This window comes from Malus sylvestris, chromosome 9, assembly GCF_916048215.2.
Source record: "Malus sylvestris chromosome 9, drMalSylv7.2, whole genome shotgun sequence".
NCBI lineage: Eukaryota > Viridiplantae > Streptophyta > Magnoliopsida > Rosales > Rosaceae > Malus > Malus sylvestris.
In genome coordinates, this window is record NC_062268.1 from 26,060,398 (window position 1) to 26,077,969 (window position 17,572).

General features: G+C 37.9%; 1 long non-coding RNA gene across 1 annotated transcript; it reads left to right on the top strand.

The window, feature by feature from the left end:
* Nucleotides 1-200: 200 nt before the first annotated feature.
* Nucleotides 201-976, top strand: LOC126583380 (uncharacterized). The gene is made up of 3 exons (XR_007609733.1): nt 201-337; nt 440-561; nt 914-976. It is a non-coding gene; the product is annotated as an uncharacterized LOC126583380 (long non-coding RNA).
* Nucleotides 977-17,572: the final 16,596 nt, after the last annotated feature.

The following is a 17,572-nucleotide window of genomic DNA, read 5'->3' on the forward strand; positions in this document are numbered from 1 at the left end:
TTTATGTTTTGTCTTTCGTGGTTTAGGCTGTGTGCCAAGTGGGGGCCACAGCACTCCTTCCACTATCTCCCCTGTCCCATCCTCTATATTCCTCTCTTTGTCTTTTAGTCTCTCTCTCACTCAAACTATCTCTCATCTCTGGGTAAAACACCACCGAGACATCACCACACACAACACCTATGTCACTCCGGCGAACTCCAGACCACCACTGACTACCAGACTCTCTCTCCCTCTTTCCTTACCTCCCTCTTTCGTCTCTCTCAATCTCTGCAAGTGCAGGGAAAAAACATCATCACCACCGCCCTTTTTCATGGCAAAACTCCACTCTGCAACTAAGGTAAGCCTCAAAATCACTCGGATTCTTCTTTTAATCATGATTTGATATCGTTTATAACCTTTCTACTTGATTTGGAGGAAGGTTAATGTTGAAAGGAGGAAGGTTAATGTTGAAAGGATGAAGGGGAGACTTTCCCAATTTTCTGAGAAGTGAAATCCGTGACCACTTGGCCACTTTCAGGCCATTTGTCCGGCCAACACCAACCATAATTTGGTCCCACTTTGGTATGGTCTTGTCCCTACATTTCTATCTACAAATTGGCTTTTGAATCATCGAGTTTGGTGAAGAATTGAGCTAGGAATGAGCTCTGAAAGTTAGCCTAAAAACCTGCAAAATCTGGAAATCGTGAAGAAGGCGCGTGGGCTCACGTGGTGGCCGACGCGTGTAGCCACCTTGTGGTGGTGTGTGGAGGAACCCGAGGTCCCTCCTTAGGTTTCTCAACATGCTGAATCCAAATCCACCCTCCGTTTTTCGAAATTTAATCATTTTTAAATAGTTCATTTATTAGCCGTACTTTGTACTAAAACGCGTATTTACATTAGTTCATTATATATACGTAAATGGTTTCATTTCTAGGTGAAACACATCGCAAGGATTTTCGATGCCTGCAAGGCGGGTTTGACCCGACTACATGTCTTGTGAGTGAGTCTTTGCTTTTAAATATTATATTTATTTAGTTTCCATTTATGTACTTAATAAAAAAATTTCTACGTTATGCCTAGATTAGCTTAACATTTATAAGAATTAGCGCATTGATGGAATTTATGAAATTATCCTACGTCCTATAGGATGCACAAGTATGTGCATTATTATGGGATGCCTTAATGATAGTTACGGAAATGAATAGTATTATGTTGACTAGAATTGTTGATTTATCGTTGCATGATCATATTTATGTAACTGGTCATCATGCATGCTACATTGGTGTTAGTACTCGCTCAGGTCAGGGCCAGTCTTCACATGTATGTTCCCATCGTATCATACGCTCACTTTGGATCCATTATAGGTGCCAGTCTTGTCCTAGATTGCTATATGCAATTAGGACTCGTATGTGACGCACATAATGCCAGTCTTCACGTGATTGTAGTACTAGAGTATAAATCATTATTACACCCAATCTTGTTCATGTTGCAACACCTCTGCATGAACTCGTTTGTTAGCATATGTCGATGAACACCCGATATTATACATTCATTTATGCAAGATATTGTGATTACTAGATGTTATATGCAGAATACTATGATTTATTGTATTTCTGAAATATTGTTGGTTACGGTAACTGTTTTCATACTATATATAACGTGTGTGTGTGTGTATACATACATATATATATATATATGTATATATTTGGAAACTATACTTATTTTACGGCGAGGGGTTATACGTTTTCAAAAAGGTTTGACAAGACTTTATTTTCAGGCCTACTCACCCTTATTTTTTGCCCCTCCAGGTCTTTGTGACAATGCTCTTGTGTCGACGAGGATTTCTGGCAAAAGTTGATATAGGACTACTTCCGATGGTATAATTCTTATCTAATTTTATTATACTTTACTTATGCTCTTACATCACATATAAAATGGGTCCAATCCTGCTCACATGTGCACTCTTGCATTTAGTCACTTTTAGGTTTAAATTTGTTCACATTTTGCACATCACTACACTTTATGGCTTCATCACCTTCGAATGTCGGCCATCACATCTTGATTTGGAGTTCATGTGGACCTTCTAGGTTGGGGTGTGTCAGTTGTAGACATTTGAACCAACTTTTTAGTGTCTTAATGCATGGCCAGCCATTAATAGCCTGCATTGAGAACTTTATGCGCCAAGAAATGGCCTTTACAGTGATTTTCACAAAAGCCTTCATGGATTAAGTGTCGAACATTTAGGTCATCAGGAAGCATCATCTAGTGGAGATGTTGTCTTGTAAAGGATATGTGAACAAGCATGTTGTTTGACATGGAGTAGCATGTTGCCTTCGTTTGAAGATTTCTCGATTCCAGCCTGTCTACAGGGAGTGTTCCATTGACTAAGTAGTCGATCATAGGATCTTGCCAGCTCAGGTTTGTGTTGATATGTGTCGCCTTAGTTGTTGGTTCCATGTCTATGTTTGGCTTCTCCAGGTACTCCACTGTAATGGAGCATTTGAGTTGATAGTCAAGGTTGAAGCTTAGCTTGCTAATGCGTCCACGTGGGCATTCTCTACTTGTGGAACCTGAGTAAGGGTGTAACTCTAAAATGTTGCAAACTGTTTTCGTATCTTCTCCAAGTATTACGCCATCATTGAATGTTTTGTCATGTACTCTTCTAAGGCTTGGTTGGTGATAAGCTCAAAATCTAAATAGATTACGAGCTTCTTCACCGCTAAGTCTTTTGCCAGCGGAGGTCTGCTAGCAGTGCTTCCTACTCTGCTTTGTTATTGGACGCTTTTAAGTATATAGTGATCACTTACTCGAGCATTAATCGTCAGAGGTGATGAGGACAAGACCTACTCCCGATCCCTGGTTATTAGAGGAACTGTCGACATGTAAACGCATAAATCTCATGTGGGTAAGGCCGATGTGCTTCTTCATAGCAAGTAGGGAACCCCTTTGTGACTAAGCCTCATGCGTCGTGAAGAAACTAGAGTCAATAACCTTGCTCACGCCATCAACAAACTTAGCACATGTTTTTGTGTCCTCAAGCAAATTAGGCTTTAACAGCGCACAGATCTCAGAAAACTCCCATAAGGTTGGTTTGGCAGGCTGTTCACGGTTACTTATACAGGCAGACATTTCATTCTCAGCAGAAAGGGCCAGCCCTAGGACTGCCTTGGCAGTGGAATCATTATCCTTGCTCTTCACTGCTGCATGCACCTCCGAAATTAAACCAAACTTGGGCACAAAAGGCTATCTCAAAACAAAACTAGACATAAGGGGCACGACATAACTCCTCTGCTGCGCAATCTTGTCAACAACCGTTCTAGTAACCCTCGGAGAAGTAGGTTTCATAAACTCATATCCAGCAGCCTCTTTCTTCCCCCTAGAAGAAGGTCAGTCAATCACGAACCTCTCAGCAGTGAATGCATCCTCACGAGCAGCAGAGGAAGTCTTTGGCTTTTTCTCCACTGACAGCTCTCGATCAGGCAACAAAGATCTCTTTCTCCCACCTCCACTAGCAACAGGTTCCACGGTAGAAATTGGACAAGTGAATGCCTTACCTTGATTCTCATAATCTCCTCATGTGGGGGCAGCCCACATTTTTCCCTACGAAGAGGACTGAGCAGCCAATGCCATTCGCGATATTCAACAATGATCCCCAAAGCGATGTGCACATTCTTCATGTCTGGAGAAGTCTTGGGAGTTGAACCAAATTCAGAATCTATAAAAATAGAGGAGGACAAATCAGAAGACACCTCAACAAAAGAAAAAAAATAGCTTAGGGATTAAGTAGCCTACTTACCATCGATGAAATGAGTCGGAACGCGCAGCCCAGGCGAAGACTGAGCAAGAATACACTTCATGGAGTAGATCACCTCTTGGAAGAATCGAGGCATGGGAAAGGTGAGCCCTAACATAGTTCACGACTACTACCATCCTTAGCCCGCTTCATGCAAACCCCAGACAGAGTTGCATACTTAAACATCTCGAGGAAGTCTTTGAACTGCTCATCGAAACTTACCTTGACATGAGTAGCCTTGAGGTAGCCTAGCTTACTTGCAGATCTGCCCTAGTGATACACCGGTGGAATAAATTCATCATTCTTGTGGCTCAAGGAAGACATGTTCGAAAAAAAAATCCTACAACGGTGCAAGGAAAAATTGTTAGAAGGCTACTTGAGCCCAATGCACCAGACCCAAGACTTGGGCCTAGTATGCCAGGCTCTATCTTTTTCTCAGCCTAATAGAAGGCATACTGTCTCCATCTTCTCCCATGACCCAAACTAAATAGAGGAGGGGAGGGTATCTCCGCGCCTCCCTTTCTTTCTTTCATGTCTCCATTGCTGCACGAGCCAAGCAGCTCAAGACCAATGCCTTAGCGCCAAGGTCCAGCACATGGGCTCGTGCCCAGCATTGTCATCTGGAAGGCCTGACCCTTTGTCCCCCGCGCAGCAGCCAGAGCATCGAGCCGACTCAGTTGCGCCTCTGCAGCGGCATGCCAAGCCGACCCAGTTGCCACGACAGCAGCACAACAGCCTCATGGCTGCCACTTTTTGCCACCTTTTCGACCCCTGTCAAGCCAAAATTCAAGCTTTGAGGCTCCAAAAAATCAAGAAGGAGAAAATTTAATTTTTCTTACCTTGGAAAAGAAGAAAAGCAACATAACACAATTCTTTGCAAGGGAAAGCAAAGAAGATTGCTAGGGGAGGGGGAACAAATATCCTTTGGTTTTCTCTTTTTCTTGTGGGTTTTAATTGCACTCCAAATTTATTTAACCCCCTACTTGATGCAGACTTAAATAGGTTTTGGTGGCAATTAGATTCCCTTTCCTAGAAGAATTTAAATTCCAAATTAAAGAGGGAATCTACATCAAATTGGGTCAGAAACTCCATTGCAGCATTGGATTCCTACACCTCATGCCCTTTCCTGCGAGTAGCCCAGCAGGTTTGGGGGCATCTGTTGAGCCAAAAATAATCCTAAAATTCATAGAGCTAATACATGGATTATACTGCCCCTACTTAAATGCGTAGGGAGCAGTCTCATTCACCATGCGCAGCTGAGGTAGAGCATACAGAGATCAACGACTACTCAAGACACCGCTGCCCCTAGGAAAAGTCAAAGGTATTTGTGATAGGATAATTCCTTATTCTTATCATAAATATATTCCTAATCAGAAAAGACATCTTTCAATTGAGTAATCCTAATCCATTTATTTAGGATACTTGCCAAATTACTCAAAGATATCTATTTACACAAATCTCTTGGAATATTCTCACCCAAAATACAACCAAGGGCAGGCCACCCCTAAACCCTAGAGGGCTGGCCCATACTCTTCTCCCCTCCTATAAATACACCTTTTATCTCCAAAATTCAGGAGGCTTTTTGCTACCCACAAACACTCATACACATTCTTTGCAGAATTCTAACTTTGGTATCAAAGATTCTTTGGCCAAAGGCCCCTATTCATCGTGGGCGTGTGATGCTTTTGGCTTTAATCTCCGGTGTTATTATTTTGCAGGTGCATTTTCGTCAAAGAAAGAGATGGCGGAAATTCGCATCCACAAATATAAATGATGATTTTGCTTCAAAAATTGCAAGAAGACAGTTTCTTAAAATTGATATTTTAAGGAGGTTTGCTTGAAGTGGTTGTATAAGATTTTGCTTTTGATCGTTGGGGTTTAGGTACTATGTCATGTCCCCAAGTGTATGTTTTTCCTCAAGTAGTATAATATATGTTTGTGTATTGAAAAAACAAACGTCTTGAAAGTTTGCCCCGGCACCCAAAAATTTAGTATTGGCCCTGCCACAGGGTAAGTTTTTGCCCTACACATGGCAACTTTTCATTGTCTAAGGTGTGTCATCCGCAGAATAGATGAGGAAAAAATAATCCCAAAGATATTAATTATGAGATAATATATTGGAATTATCTTGGAATGATCCCTAATTGAATATGATTGAAATTCCTTCTTTATTTGAGTTGACATTCAATTAAGAGAGTATTAAAGATAAGATTTGGTAATTGACCCTATCTTTAATGACCTTGACTTTCTCCTTGCCATGGGCATTAAAGCTTGATGACATTGTGGTTGGCTGCTCATATCTTCAGGGAGGTTGAACTGGGCGTGGATTAAATGCGGGCCTCACCAATTTAATAAGGGTATTCTTGTCTTCTTCGGAAAAAAAATCCACGTGGTAGCTCTAGGATTTTTAGGATTATTTTTTGCTCCATGCCGATGACCATAGAAGTAGCGGTGGCCATGGAGGTCGGGGTGATGATGGTGATGGTGGGAGGCTTGTGGTGTGAGGTAGTCTTGCCAACGGTGGTTGGGTGGTAGTGGGAGTAATGGTGGTGGATTGAGATGGTGGAGGGGTGGTGGCCATGATGGTGCGTATGTTTTTTTTTTTCTTTCTCAATAAAAATTCTACCTTTGTTTATATATACAATTTTTTGGATTTAATTTTTGAAAAGACATGAAAACATATTTGATGGGTTACATATTTTAGCCTAGATATTGTTTTACACATTTTTCATTATTACTATAAGGCAATCTAGCCAAACACATTCTACACTTATTTTTATATCTGTAAAATGCAAAACATTACCAAGCATACTCTTATTAAACATGTTATAGATAATTGCCCCTTGATTTTTGGAGACACATTTGTCTAAAATATGTATGAGTGAATTGAAAATTTTGGAAAATAATGATACAATGTTCATTATATTTGTGAAAGAAGCGTTGCAAAGGATCAAAGATTAAAAAAAGTCTCAATAGTTAAAATGAACGAATGGCTTTAAAAAGTTGTAGCCTAGTCAAGCGTACAACCAGGAGTGGTTTGGTATGGGATCCCAAACCGAAAATAGGATCCCGAATTTCAAACCGAAAATTTCCGGAATGAGAATTTGAAGACCATCCAAATCAAAATTTCGGTATTCCCAATTTTCGGCATTCTTGAAATATTTTCGATATTTCAGGATGGCTTGGTATTCCCAAATTTCATACAAATTGAAATAGCAATGATTCATATCAAGTTAAATTAGCATGCAACCAAAATAAAATAATTAACAAACCCAAAAGCAAAAAAATAAGTTAATAACCTAATATGTTCGAAAACTAACAATACTTTCAGGTTGAAGAAATAGACACATTTGTGGGAGGTTCGTACTAGCAGATGTGGTGATAAAGAGCTATGGTTACTACCTGTAGACCACACCAATTATATTGCTACTAGTAGTTAGCAACAGCTCAAATGTATAATAATATATATAAATATATAATAACATATATATAATATTATTTTCGGTTCGGTATGGGATTACTGAAAAATTGAGTAGACAATCCCGAATCCCATATCGAAATTTCGGGATTGGTTCAGTATTTCATCCCAAAAATTTCGGGAATTTTAGTTTGGGATTGGGACCTTTTTGGTTTGGGATTGAGATTTTTTTTTTGTTCGGTTTGAGATTTTCGGAAAATTTTTCCAACCCTACATACAACTATAGGAAGTTACGAACTTCAAGTAAGAGTTCAACGGAAAACCTAGATGGGTTGATTCATCCATTGGATATGGCAATATGTGCACAATCATTAAAAGAGTGAAATTACGAAGTGGAGGTTATTAATTGAAAGAAATAAAAAGTACACTAGTTTAAGAAAATAAAAAGTGCATTAGTTTTCTTAAATAACAAGTGCATTAGTTTAAACAGTAGGATCTTGAGTTCATGTAGTTTTTTTGGTAATTTCATATTTATTTATTTAATAAAATTTTATATTCAGTTAATTTTGTTGCGTATTTTGATATTCAATTTGATATCAGAGTAGGTTTAGTTATTCGAGATTTAATCTACCCGTACCATGTCAGTTTGTTATCGTCATTAGATGATGAGAGTGCGCTAGTTTAAGAAAGTTTTATATTCAGTTAATATTGTTCTAGTTTTAATTCAACGTGAAATTATTGTTGTTTGTTGTAGTAAAAGGAACAGTACGCTAGTTTAAGAAATTTAGATGATGAGAGTGGGGGATTACAGCTGGGTTAAATTACTGGACCAAATCAACTAATCAAGACAATAATGAATCCAAATCCTAACCCTTCCAGATACATCCATTTCCAAATCAATCATCCATTTCCAAATCAATCCCGTTCGCTAGGGTCGGGTGGGGACCTGCAGGACTTGCCTACTTGGGTCTTCTAGCTATTTGTAGTCAAAGAATGGGGTTGGGCTTAGCCTAAAAGGATGGGGTTGGGCTTAGCCTCATAATGAGGTACTAATAATGTGGTTCAAATTCATCTATGACGATAATCGAATCTAAGACCTCTCACTTACAAATAAAGAGGAATACCACTAGGCCGTAATATTAAGTGGCATTAGCTATTTTTAGTTTAAAGCTTTGGTTAAGTCTTGCACTTCAAATTGTTAAAAAACATTTACTTTTACCCTTGAGGTTTTAGGTTCGTTTTTCTCTTCGCTTACTAATAATTGTAACAAAACAAACAAAAAAGAAAGTATAAAACGTGTATTTTTTTTTCCTACTAGCACTGAAGTCAACAAGTAACAAGATATCCTTCTTACACACGCTTTATGACTATGAGCATCAAAATTATGAAATAATTAACGTATCATAATATGAATAGATAACACCGATCTAACAAAAGTTGGTAGGTTTATTTGCAACGAATAATGTATAAGAGGTCGTTTTCAATTAAATCGTATGGCTTGAATGTTTGGTACCACAAACACAGAAGCGACATGCAAGTAGCTAAATGCCAAACTCAAGAAGCATCATTGGTGACCAAGATTAGTATACTTTTGGCAATTTGGCACGTAACGGTCAAATTATCCATTGAACCTGTAAACATTAAGTCTGCCATATTCCCATTCAAGAATTTTAAGGGATTTTTCATGTCTACGTTAAGTTAATTAATTTATATATACGACCTTTGTCAAAAAATAAAAAAAAATAAAAAAATAAAAAAATTATATACGACCAAATTGATGAGTACTAATCTTGTAATGGTAGGAAGAAGTTTAAGAAGCAAATGATTTGGTCTTCCGTCTTTACACGTGTGTGAGACTGAAAATTTTCAAAGTTGTTCCTCCTTGATTCAACTACATGCATGTTATAATTTTCCAAAAGTTCTGATGAGAACAGTATGCTTTGTTTGGTACGTTGGTTAAGGTGAGTAATTGCCTCCAGAAATTAAAGATTGACTTTATGAATGCAAATTTCTTCCTTCTTGATTTTGGACAAAATTGCACTTACAAAACAATTAAGATCCTTGGTCAAGGCCAAGAGCCTCATGCGCCCATGATGAATGTGGGGGTGGGGGGGGCTTTGGCCGAAGAACCTCCGATGCTAAAGTTAGAATTTAGAGAGAAAGTGTTTGATAATTTTTAGAGAATTTTAGTAAGAGAGTTGGAAATGAACTTTGAGGAGAATGAAGGGGTTTAAATAGGAGAGTGGCCGGCCTCTTTGGGTGAGAGCGGACCAGCCCCCTAGCTCCCTTTGTGGGCTAGGTTCTTGATTTGAGTTTAATTGGAGAGTTATGGAATAATTAGCTAATCAATTAGTCAATTAATAGAATATTTGTAACATCCCACATCGCCCAGGAGAGTGGATCTTCTAAGCCTTATGTACATGCCCATCTCTACTTAGCACGAGACCTTTTGGGAGCTCACTGGCTTTGGGTTCCATCGGAATTCCAAAGTTAAGCAAGTTCGCGCAAGAGCAATCCCAGGATGGGTGACCCACTGTGAAGTTCTAGTGTGAGTTTCTAGAAACAAAACCGTGAAAGCGTGGTCGGGGTCCAAAGCGGACAATATCGTGCTACGGTTGAGTCAAGGCCGGGATGTGACAATATTTGCCTAATTGATTAGCTAATAAAAGGGGAAAATGAGGTAGAAATTATAAGGCATGACCGGCCCCCTTGGGAGAGAAGGTGACCGGCCTTATGTGTGTTTTTGGGAGTAATTGGTGGTTTAATTGGTAATTAATGGATTAATTAGGTAATAAATTCATTAATTAATCAATTAACATAATTTAAAAGAAATGTTTTGGGAATTACCTTGTACGAAGGAGGATAGATGAAATAGGTTTTGAATTGTTACCTATTTTGGGCACTTTTGACTTGATTGAAAGATGATTGCCTGTTGCTCGCGCGTAGGAACTCCAATGTGCCTCAAGGGTATTCTTGTCGTTTTTAACCAAAGATCCACGTGTTGCCTTGTGATTATTTTTGGCTCCACAGACTTCACAATGACTAACTAGATAATTGAGTTTTATTTTTTCCAAAACTTAGTGCTGTGAAAATAAACAACTGTGAAAAAAAAGCAAGTTAGTGTTTGGTAAACTATAGTGTTAAAAGTGCTTTAAAAAAAAAAAAAAAACCAAGATAGGATTGTCAATATGAAAGTTTCATTAATTAGTATTGTTCACCCCTACCTCCAATGAAAAAAAAAAACATTTTTTTGAGAAGCATGTCTAAAGCTATTTCTATTTTCTGCGCTGTTGTCAACCCATGATTTTGAAAGAAAAAAAATCACTTTTTTTTTTTCATTTATCAAACACAATTAAGACCCCAAAGTTGCCTGTAAAAATGTTTAAGCAAACCCCAAACGAGACCTAATTGTCATCACCATGTGAAAAGTATAAGACAATTGATGTAGACGGTTCTCTCTTTTTCCATATCAATATAATACATTACGGTTATTATCTAGAAAAATTAAGTTAAAGCTAGAACTGTTGCAGTCCTATTAGATTAGGAATGCAGTTGTGTAAATCGTAGTACACCTTGGATATCTCTTATATTCCTATTAAGAGTTGTAATCCTAAAAGGGTAAGGAATTAACCTTCCCTACTACTATAAATAAAGACACAATGGAATGGAATAGAACACACCAATAATTACACATCTCTCTCTTCTCTCTCTATGCCGCACCCTCTCTCTCTATATGGTTTCTATAATTGTTTAGTAAATTATGCTTACAACACGTTATTAGCACACTCGTGAAGGTACGCTAATGAGACTTTGATCTTTAATAAGGGAGTATTACGTTTTAATCATTCTTTTTATGATTAATTTATTATTTTGAATTGATCTACATGCTATTGATTCAATTTAATTTTTGGAGACTTTGAATGCGGTCCTTAATCATGAATATTCTTTGATTGAAACTTTGTTAGTTTTTAATTTTTGATTGAGATCCCTGAAATTAATGTAATAATTTATTTCTATGTACGTTACTATTTTTTTTTAAATTAAAAATTAGAAATTTTAGTTGTTTGTATAAATGAGATTTTAAATAAAAAACCATAATTTGTGGGATTAAAAATATTAAAATATAATATACTATTTTGTGTGTGTGTGTGTGTGTGTGTGTGTGTGTGTAAACATGGGTACATTAATCAAAATTAACCAAAAAAATCAAAACATGGGTACATTCTTCAAAATCACAAAAAAAAAAAAGAAAAAGATATTAGGCTTAATAACATTAGTAAATTTCTTCGGTTAAAATTGACATAGATACATTTTAAAATCAAAGAATAAAGAATGTACCCATATAAGTTTAAAAATGGATTAGAAAAAAAATTGAATAGATTTTATATTAAAAAAATGGTACATTTTACATATAACAAATTTGTATATTTAAGAATGACTACATTTTAATATTAAAAAGTTTTACATGAATGGGTACATATAATTAGCATGGGTACATTTAGCACAATAAAAAGTACAAATAAAAAAAATATATGGGCACAAATACAAATAAACTTTAAAAAATATGGGCACAAAAAGAAATTAATATATGGGTACAAATTAAAATTGAAAAGAAAATTGGTACAAATTAAAAATGGATACAAACTAAAACTAAAAATATATGATAAAAAATTTAGTCATAAATATAAATATACTAATTGTAACATTTTAAACATTAAATGAATATATTTAAAAATAAAAAATATTTTATTATTGAAATAATTAATGATTTATTAATACCAAGGACCTTGATAAAAAATTGAAAATGAATAGGATTTTAATTAATGGAGTAGTAAGAGGAAGGATGAGAACCTAATTTTTCCTTTAATTTTTCTTTGTTGAATGTGATATAGCACATTGGAGATGCAATTCCGTCTTTCCGAGAAGGATTTTCTACAAATTCAAAGGGTTTTGTAGTTTTCTGCTAATTAGGTACGCTTAAAATAAAGTATGATATTTGAAACGACCTTAAAGCATGAAAACATTCCCCATGATGCATGAACCCCCCTATGTTTATATTTTTCCTTCCGATATATATATTGTTTATGTTCACATATTTGTCAATATATATATTTGTTTCATGCATTACACAATTTTTACTATGTGGAATATGTGAGACAAAGAATTGAAAGAAATTAGAAGCAATTAGGGTTTTCCAAACCCTAGGAATTTCGAAAAGAAAAAAAAAGGGAAAATTAAAACTTGGGAAATCTGCGGATGAGCCGCGCCACCACGTTGACCTGACGCCAAAGTCGAGCCTGCAGCTCAAAGCTTAGGTGCTGGAACGACGTTGTACTGACGTCCCTGTGAGGCAGCAGCCTTTTGGCCTTCGGCCTTTGTTGCGTATGTAAACCAGGCCTTCGGCCTTGGTTTTGAAATTCGTTGGGCCCCATTTTTCTCATTCCAGCCTGTGCTAGACCAAGCCAGCATTTGCTAGGCTTATCTTGCATCCCACCTCAGAAGTCAGCGCATTGCTGGGCTCCTCACACTTTGGCCCACTTCCTATTACAAGCTTGCAGCTTGCTGTAAGCTGGGTTGCATAACATCCGTTCCCAAGCCCAGCATCCAAATTTTGTTCTGCTTTGATAGCCTGCCTTTTCCCCTAAGCCTACTTAGGCGTCCTTCTGTTTTAGCTCGAGCCTAAAATAATGGACCTATTATGTCAGCCTGCAGTTGCATTGATGAGCCCCTGCCATTTGACCAGCCCTGTCCTATAGGCCATTTTTTTTCCTTTCTCGGCCCGCTGCCACTTGCAGCCATCTGGGCTGCTTTACAACCATGACCCGAGCCCAAATTTGGTCCTAATTTATTTGTGTGGCCTACAGCCAACATTAATAATAAATGGGTGTAGATAATTGTCCATAAAAAAAAAGGGTCTAGACAAATTTAATTTTACTTCTACGATCGACCCCGAATGTTCTCGATCTATTAAATTAATTAAAGTGACATGCAGTCCATTAATCTGATAACTAATCCAAAATTATTGACCTGAAGATCACTTTTGGACATTATCGATTCTATAATTTATTTCTATTCTTTGAACCGTTGACATCCTTTTGTAGTCCCGAAGCGCTCACACTTGAGTTCCCGAAGAATCTCAAATCCACTATATTTAAATTAGTATATTGCATTATGTGTTTCTTGTAGGAACCTTTCTTTTATGAACTAAACGTTCATAAACTAAATTGAACCTGTAGTTTCAAATTTAGTGCCTTTGAAACCTGAAGTTTTCATAAAACAATACACCCATGAAAACCAAGTCTTAGAACTTGAATGTTCTAACTTTGATGCTTATGGATGATCCATTCCCATAGCACCAATCATAATCTTATTTTGACGTTTCTAATAGAAACCATTTTATATGTGGGTGCGTGAATCTCCACTTGACTATCAAGAAGCTGAGACACCATTGAAGCCAATAATGGCATGGAAGAGCTGAATAAGCCTTCACCATGATATTCATTCGAAGACTTATGCCTGAAGAATTACAAATGGAAAATACCTCTATAATGAGGATTCCATGGCTCTTTGGCTCGCTTCTATGGACCGTTTAATCATGAAAGACATTGCCTGAAGCACACCATGATTACATCCATGAATGAGTACAATTCTAAAGTTCATAAAACCAATCGAATTTTGACTGGAGAATACTTTTCTCACCCTTCCATGCTTCTAACTCGCCCATGAAGCAACAGTGTAGAAAGCGGAAGTTTACCAAATGGTCGGATCTGATTACTACGACAAACATATGGTAAAATCAGGGTCTGCCAAGGTGTGACATCATGCCCAAAACGTGACCCTTGGCACCTAAGACCTAAAACTTCAAGAATAAGGGATAGTATTCCCAACCTTTAACCCTGCAAAATCTACTTTTGTCTTGATGGAATAGATCATTGGTTATGCACATGTTCATGCCCCTACCAATGTTGTTGAGGAGTACCATTCTAGTAGTCAATATGTGAGACTAATTTTGCTCCACTGAACACCGTTGGAAGAGCAGAATTTTGACATGGATGGTCTTGTTGGCCGAATCCCCTTAGTAAACCATTTACTTTGTGAACATTTTTCCATGTTCTTAGATTCAAGTTTGGTGTATGTTTTATTTATGGATAATTTTATTGATATTGTCCTCGAATATGAGTTAATTGAATCATGTTTCTTAATACATGTGACCACTTCAATGAAACATGTGACTAGGTAGGAATGTGGGAAAGTAAGTTGTCTGGATGAATGCGTACTATGCACACTAACTTTACACCTAAATCACATCTCTAACAACGACTTCAGATCTATCCAACTTGATTAAGAGCATTGGCATGCTCCTTGTTGTATGAATGGTACCGAATTACCATTTAAGGGACCTTAAATTCTCCCTGTCATTGAGTTTTTAAGGATATTCGAGAGAATAATGATCAACAATGAAACCATTGAAGAAAATAAGAGTGAAATATCTTTGCATCACTTTCAAGAATGAGCCTGAAGCTTTGATTTAAGGCCAATGAGTTGTCTCCCAACTGGGAATACACCACATGTGGCCGGCCTGGAGTCTGGTGATTCAGCAGTTTACTTGATTTGGCACCACCAGTTGGGACACTTAGGTCAAACAATGATGCTACAACGCATCTCTTTACTCGAAGTAAGGATCTTGTGCCTACAAGCACACTTTACCAAGCTTGCTCATTAGGGAAATTAATTTTCTATATCATTTCTCGCAAAGATACGAAATCACCTTTTTTCATAGTGGATTCAAGGGAATATATGTGGATTAATCCAACCAAAATGTGGACCATATAAATACTTATGGTTTTGGCTGATGAATCGACAAACTGGTCACATGTTTGTCCACACACATTGCTCTTAAACCCCCTGGCCGATTAAGGGTTCACCACCCTACTTATCCCTTAAGGTCCAGGAGACTGGATAATGCCGGAGAGTTTATATCGACAGTTTTTCAATAAAGTATTGCATGTGTTTTGGGTTTATAATTGAACATCGAATTCCTATGTTCACCCCAAATAGTCTCGCCTAGTGGTCATAAAGCGCAATTTAAATGATCGCCCGAATTTTGGTAAACTTACCAAGTTTTCGGTTTTTGCCTAGGGCTATGCAATCTTGTACGTAGTTATGTTAGTCTACCTTGAGGCTCATTACCACCCAATCTATATGACGTTACAGTTGGTTACTGGGTACGAACCTGACGATTTTCGTATTTACGCATTTGGGTGTGCATTCCATGTGCCAAGTTGCACTGTCGTAACATACCAATATGGGTCCTCAAAGAAGGATGTGAATCTTCGTCGATTATGATTCTCCTTCACACTAGCTTTCTTATAGCCGTTGCATACAATCTCTTTACCTCTCATTTATGAGTTGTCACATTAATGAGACTGTTTTCCCGCTGTTAAGGGGAGATAAGAACGTCAACGTTCCTGTAGAAAGTCACAAATTTACGTGGACGATGCCCACTATGTCTCATCTCGATAGTCGTACCGTATAAGTGTGATCAAGTGCGATGAATTCTAACTTTCAAAATGTTTCTCCAGACGCATTCTTATGATCTAGCTAAAGTGACGAGATCATGTACCAGCTCCAAACATGCCTGCAAGGATAAACGTACTTAACGAACGTTGAGTCAACATCCTGGAGGGTGTTCCACCCCTGTTAGACTGTTTGGATGCCCTTGTTGGACGGTCTAGTACACTGGCGGATAGCCAATCAATCTGTCTTGGCCTGGAGCACGACAGATCACTCGGTTAATAGGATTCACTTTCCTAAAAGAGGAAGACACGACACAAAAAGAATCCATACTTGATTGCTATCTCAAATCATTTCCATCTCATGAGATTAATCTGAATTACTCCCGAGACATGAAGTTCTTAGTCTAGTATACTAGTTTGGATGAGCTAAATGGAATTGAAATGAGATTACCATCGATGATGTTTTCACTTATATGGTAGCTAACAACATAAATAAGATTACCATCGCTGTCTCAAACTACTTTCCGTTGATTAAGTGACAACATAGAACTCATTGGACAACCGAAGTTACAATCCATGTCATATTCCTTACCAAAGTGTGTATTGGACTTGCCGTTTGTACACTGCCCAAGGTAACCCTATTGTGTTACAAGTGGGAAAGGAAGCGTTATGATATGAATGAAATAGTGCAATATGATACACGCCTTATATCGCAAGGTTTCTTTCAAACATCATGTGATTGATAGCAGTTGTTGACCCTAAAAACTACCAAGCCTACGTGGCGCGTAGGCCGAGTAATCTATAAACTAACTACGTCATTCGGTTGAATGCGAGGTGTGCCAACTCGTCGGCCGAGCTCGGTCGAGGAGTAAAATTTGTTAATGTTGCGTTGGGTGCACGGCTGACTTCTGCGTTTCACGATTGCGATCGAGGAAGGAACACATCTCGACCTTGGGTTCTCGAACCTGAAGACAAGGCTACTATTCTTACGAAGTTCATAAATCGTCGCCGTCGGATTCGGTCATAATGATGGTATTCGTTAAAGTAAGCTCACACCGAATCGACACCAAAGTGTAAGGACATAAATACTCAAAATGGATATATGTCTTAACAATAAACGTGGTTCGGCCGTCGGAATGCCGAACTTTAAATCCCACTTGAGAGTATCTAATCATAAACTAACTCAGTGTGCAATATGCCAAGCCTAATAAACTGTAACACCTCACTTCGCCGAGACGGCTAATGAGATGACCTCGACCAATAAGGATTCGAAAATTCTTCTCGACCGAGACTTGGATAGATAACTAGTCACCCTTGACGCAGTGTTATCTATGCTGACTGAAGATGCTACAAGACTGGCTGGTTTTACGGTGACAGTGCTATCTATGCCGATTGAAGATATCACCGGTTGCTTTCACAATGCTGTTTATCCAAACTGAAGGTGTGTTGGCGAAAAAAAAAAAGGAAAAAGTCTCAAGGTTGTTGAGAGAATTTGTGCAGGGCAGTTGTGTGTTGAATTGGAGAGCTTGAACGATGCACATCCTTCTCTATTTATAGCACCAAGTCCTTTTTGAATCGAGTTAAAACCTCACTCGGATTAGGATTTCTTCTTCTAATAAAAAAACTATCTCGACCAGTCTTATTTTCACTATGACTTTGAACCCAGTCCTTTATCAAGCCGGATTCACTTTTATCCATATCTTGTCTAAACTCCTTATTGCGCCAAGATTCAATTACTCATCTCTCAGCATGACTTGACCAACCTAGGTTAGGAAACCTATGAACTTAACAGTCCACGGTAATATTTTCGTAAGGCCTCTCGGGCTGAGAATCCATCTCGGCCCAAACCAATATTTTAGGCCCAAA